Source organism: Loxodonta africana, unplaced genomic scaffold (genome assembly GCF_030014295.1).
Source record: "Loxodonta africana isolate mLoxAfr1 unplaced genomic scaffold, mLoxAfr1.hap2 scaffold_675, whole genome shotgun sequence".
Lineage (NCBI taxonomy): Eukaryota > Metazoa > Chordata > Mammalia > Proboscidea > Elephantidae > Loxodonta > Loxodonta africana.
The window spans coordinates 57,539-63,389 of record NW_026975406.1 but is presented as its reverse complement, the minus strand read 5'-3'; positions in this window follow the sequence as shown (position 1 = coordinate 63,389).

Here is a 5,851-nt window from a genome sequence, read left to right as displayed (position 1 = left end):
CATGGACCTCAAAACCCTGCCCCTGCTTCCCTGACCTTCGAAGGTCAGGGGCCTCTTTTAACCTTCTGATGACATATCCTGCCTAAGAACTTGGAATACAGACAAGGGCAAGTCAAGGGTCAGTACTGGAGAAGCATCAACGATATGTCACATTTAATCCAGGGCATAAAAGAGAGTTAAAAGAACATCTAAAGAACAATATCAAAGCTAAAAAAATGGGAATCCTAGTGAAAATCACCAAGAGCTCAGTAAAGAGGTGCTAAAACAATTATGAACGAGACACAAGAAAAATAAACTGGCAACAGCAAATCCGGGAAGGACAAGACTCTAGGAGAAAATGTAAGTCAATTTGAGAGCCTCAGGGAGAAAATCTTGATAGCTTGCGAATGCTTTTAAGGTACCACCTTTTCCTTTCTATTTCTGTTGCGGAACCACTCATGGGTAACAATTGCCGTCAGATAACTTCTTGTGCTTTATAAAGAAATTATTCCAAAGGGGAGGAGAAAAAAAAAAAAGAAGAAAGATAAAAGTATATGCCTGTCTTACATGAAAGTATGGGTTAAACTTCATATTTAACTAAGAAATGCCATTTTGGGGTCATTTAAATGAGAGAATGAACTCAATTTTATTGAACAGACACTTCAGAAGATATTTTACAAACATTAGCTAGTAATTCTTACAACGTTATGATATAATTACTAACCCTGTCTTAAAAACAAAAACAATCGATGTCAAGTCTGTTCCGGCCCCACGTGTGTCAGAGTAGAACTGTGCTCCATAAAGCTTTCAATGTCTGCGACGTTTCAGAAGTAGATCCCAAGGACTTTCTTCTGAGCTCTTCTGAGTGGACTCAGACCACCGGTCTTTCAGCTAAACACTTAATCATTTGCTCTACCTAGGCAGTTTAACTTCATCTGACTTGTAAGTAAAATGAGGTCATTTGAGGTTAACCGGATTTCCAAGTCTTTTGGATAGTGTTTGGACTCTTTCCACAATGCTATTTTGATCCTTTACATGATTGTGAAATAACAGAAATGCAGGGATGACCCTGGGCCACATTATAAAAATTGTCTTTGTTTCTTCCTCTATCATCTGGAAAATTTTCTTCACATTAAGCTCTTCCTTGATTCTCATCTTTGTAGGCAACCCATCCTCACTTAGTTCCTTTTGCCAAAGGGAAAAAAAAATTAATAATTTTATTCCCACCAAAGTAAATATGTTACTTATATTTGGAAAAGAAGTGTGATTGTTAGGATAGCAATCAATTCAAAAGAATAAACAGTGAATGATAAAATTTGAGATGATATGGGACACAGATCGATAGAAAACTTTAAGACTCAAGTCACACAAAGGGGTTGGCTGAGTATTTCCTCTGTCTGGTATGAGTCAGAATCCACTCAATGGCAATGGATTATGGTATGAGAATAGCTTCCTTGAAGAATAAATACTGGTTCTTCACAGTAACTTTTCCCATATTATGTACTCAGATATTAATCATGTTTTTAAGAAAAAGGACTGTTTGATCAAATAGGCTGAAGATCAAAGAAGAACTGACAACTTTGAATTACGGTGTTGGTAAGGAATATTGAATATACCATGGACTGCCAAAAGAATGAAAAAATCTGTCTTAGAAGAAGTACAGCGAGAATGCTCTTTATAGCCAAGGATAGTGAGACATTGTCTTACATACTTTGGACGTGTTATCAGGAGGGACCAATCCCTGAGGAAGGACTTCATGCTTGGTAAAGTAGAGTGTCAACAAAAAGGAGGAAGACCTTCAATGAGATGGACGGACACAGTGGCTACAACAATGGGCTCAAGCATAGCGACGATTGTGATAATGGTGCAGGACCAGGCAGTGTTTCACTTTGTTGCATAGCGTCACTATGAGGGAATCGACTTGACGGCACCTAACAACAACAACTTGTGTATTTACTTTTTTTTTTCTTAACATATGTCTATTCTTCCATGTTCTACATACTGTACCGCTGCTGCTGTTGTTAGTTGTTGTCAGATCGGTTTCAACTCATGTTGACCCTGTATGTGCACAGTAGAACTGTTCCATAGGGTTTTCAAGGCTGTGACTTTTCGGAAGCAGATCACCAGGTCTGTCTTGTGAGGAGCCTCTTGGACAGGTTCAAATGGTCAACCTTTCTGCTAGTTGTGTATCACTTAGCCATTTGCACCTCCCAGAGATTCATGTACTATACAAATCAGAAGTACAGAAAGGTCAAAGTTTTCTTACTGGTTATATTCTAGTTAGGTGCAGATAAATAATAAGCAAATGAAAGCTAAATGAAAGATATAATCAGATAATGACAAATGTGATAAAGGAAATAAAAGAAGGTTTTTTTTTTTTAGTGTCATGGGGCTTGAAAACAAATAAAGAAGACTGAAGAAGAATTGATGCCTTTAAATTATGGTGTTGGTGAAGAACATTAAATACATCGTGGGCTTCCAGAAGAACAAACACATCTGTCTTGGAAGAAGTACAGGCAGAATGCTCCTTAGAAGTGAGGATGGTGAGACTTTGTCCTATGTACTTAGTACGTGTTATCAGGAGGGACCCGTCCGTGGAGAAGAACATCATACTTGGAAAAGCAGAGGGTCAGCAAAAAAGAGAAAGACCTTTAAGGAGTTGAACTGACACAGTGGCTGCAAGAGTAGGCACAAATAAAGAAACTATTTTGAGAATGATCCAGGACCGGGCAGTGTTTCGTTCTGTTGTATATAGGCTCACTATGAGTTGGAACTGGATCAACAGCACCTAACAACAACAGTGTGATAGAGAGGGATTGGATGCATATGTGAATAGTCATTAATATAACAGCTGAGTTAGAATTTTCAAGAATTTACTATATAGAAACTCATATTACTCTCTCCCCATTCTTCCCCACCAAGAGAAGTTGATTCTAACCCATATCTAAACGGCTCTGGTGACCATGGGGTAACTTCAGACCCCATGTCTGATGGGGTAATATCAGACAATTTGTAAAAAATGATTCTACAGCAAAAATAAGTCTATGGATAATCTTTGAGGATTAGATTCTGAAAATTGAAATAATCATCCTAACTCTGATAACCTTATAAGGTGTTGAAGATAAAAAAGTTAATGTAAATGAAATCACTTTATAAGATGGAGAAGGAATGAAAATTGTAACCTATTATTCCAAAAATAGAAAAACAATATTAATTGAAAATGCCATTTATTAATAAATTAGAAAAAATTAAATATATTTTTATGCCCGGGTACAAATTTTCTGACCCTGATGGTGGCCCTCCAGGAACAGATATTACTTCTGTGTGGGAGGTCGAATCCAGAGATGGGATTTGACTCAGGTTCCTTCCTGTTGCTATATTCTAACTATTTAAAATTGTGGCCATTCTGTAATTGAGATACACATCACAGTGCATGAACAAATGACTGAATTGTTAACATTGTGGTCTAGGTTTCTGCATGTTGGCCTGGTCTTAGTGACATTCTGCTTCTGAGAACACCCTATTATTAAGGTGGGTGAATGGGAATTCACTGGGGTGGGGATTAGCCTCTGTCAGTGGAGATCTAGCCTCGAGGGCTACAACTGAATGGTATAAATCTGTGCCTTGTCACAGCTGTTCAAACATGCCCTCTGCCCTCTTATATCCCAAAGGAGAGCATTGGATCCATGATGTATCTTCTGAGAAACTGAACAAAAACAGTTTCTACTTTGATCTTAACATACAATCCGCTGAGATTCAAAAGAGACCTGAATGATTCAGTAAATTCTCTGCTTGGCTCCCTCGTCAGCAATCCTTTTTAATTGGAAAGAATATAAATAAATCCCTTGGTAAAACAGAATGTACACTTCTTCATTAGATTCATAGATACCTACAACTTCTGCTTTAAATCTCTCTTCAAAAGCAATAAAAATCGTAGTTCGACAAATTTGACCAGTATTTAATGATTGGATGGCTTTTCTCCATTTATATCCTGGACAGCTTACTTCCACAGTAAGAAAAACTAAGCTGGAATCATTTCACCTGGTTCTTGGACTCTCTGGAGAAGTTGCTTTATGCGAACGAATCTTGGGTGAGATAAGATCTTGGATTAGACTTGAAATGATTAGAGTCTTTATTTCTACAACTTTCCACTTTTGACCAACTCTAAAAACTAAGCTCTAAGTGTTAACTTTATTAATGTATTCTTTTTCCTAAAATTAGTGATGTTTAGAGGGTAATGCTTAAATTTTAGATTGACAGTTTTAATTTAGGAATGAGCTGAATTTTTGTATTTCTTTATAGGTAAAACAAAACAACTACAAAATTTTCTTATAAGCAGGTTTACCTCTAGGAATGACGGTGGTGGTGGTGACAGTGGTGATGGCAATGACAAAGATAGCAGTGGTGGCAGTAGTAATGATTGTGGTGGTGGCAGTGTTGGTGATGATACTGGTGTTGGTGGTAATGGCAGTAGTAGTTGCAGTGTTGGCGAAGACAGTGGTGACCACAGTGATGAAGGTGGTGGTAGTGGTGGGGACTGCCTTGGTAATGCTGGTGGTTTGGTGACGGTGAGGATAGAGGTAATTTAGGAGCATTCTGTGGAAACACTGAGAAATTATTGTAGATTCCAATACCAAAAATTAAAACATTATTGCCACTTCCGTTCTACAAAATTCTGCTGGAGTTAGTTACAAACCCACAAATTTGCCATTAATTTTTATGAAAACAAAGCAAAACATGGGGTAATATATGCACTAAAGAGGTTACTTTAAAGTACTTTAACGGTAAGAGAAAAACCTAGCTTGATACTCAGGAAGCTTCAGAGCTACAAGTCCACTGACTATATAAAACTGACAGTCCAAGTGCAATCACTAGAGCCATCTAGGTACTTAGATTTCGATGGAGGTATTATATATAGCCCAGGTGAATTCAGAAAGAAATATCAGCTCCAGAGTCCAGCTTCCTGGATTCAAAAGCAGGCTATATTATGCAGTAACTCTGTGGACTCAAGGAAGTGAACAAGTCACTATGCTTAATAAATGTTATTGTTATTACAGTTATTATTTTGAGATGAGTACATCGATTATTGACAAATCTACTTAGAGAAAGAATAATTGTCCTTTATGAAAGGAGTTTAAATGTTTACTTACTAAAAATTCTTCTGAATTATATTCTGATATAGAATGCATGCTTCTATAATAATAAAAATAATACAAATGAAAAGGAATTGATATAAACAAGAAAGACAAAACTGATAGAAACATAAAAGCTGTCTAATACCTTATTGTCAGGCATGACCATTTTGTAAGGAGAATTTACCAATATCTTTTTTTTTTATCCAAGTGGATCCCTGGTGGCACAGTGGATAAGAGCAACAGCTGCTAATCAAAAGGCTAGCAGTTCAAATCCATCAGCCGCCCCTTGGAAAACGTTTGGAGTAGTTCTACTCTGTCCTGCAGTGTTCTGAGTTGGAATCAACTTGACGGCAATGGGTTTGGTTTGGTTATCCAAGTGTAAAATGTTCCTATCCTGTGATTTTACAATTCTATTGCAGAAACTCACTTTACAGAAATACTTAAATCTATTGCTATATATCTTTACCTGTATCTATATTGTTATAACCTGGCCCAGTTGCTGTCTAGTTGATTCTGACTAACAGTGACCCTAAAGGACGTGGTAGAACTGCCTCACAGGGTTTCCAAGGAGCATCTGGTGGATTCCAACTTACCATCTTAGCTCTTAACCACTGTGCCAAAACTCATAGCAACCCTGTAAAACAGAGTAGAGCTGCCCCTATAGAGTTTCCAAGGAGCACCTGGAAACTGTTCAGCAGCTGCAGGTCTGAACCACTATGGAACCAGGGTTTCCCTGA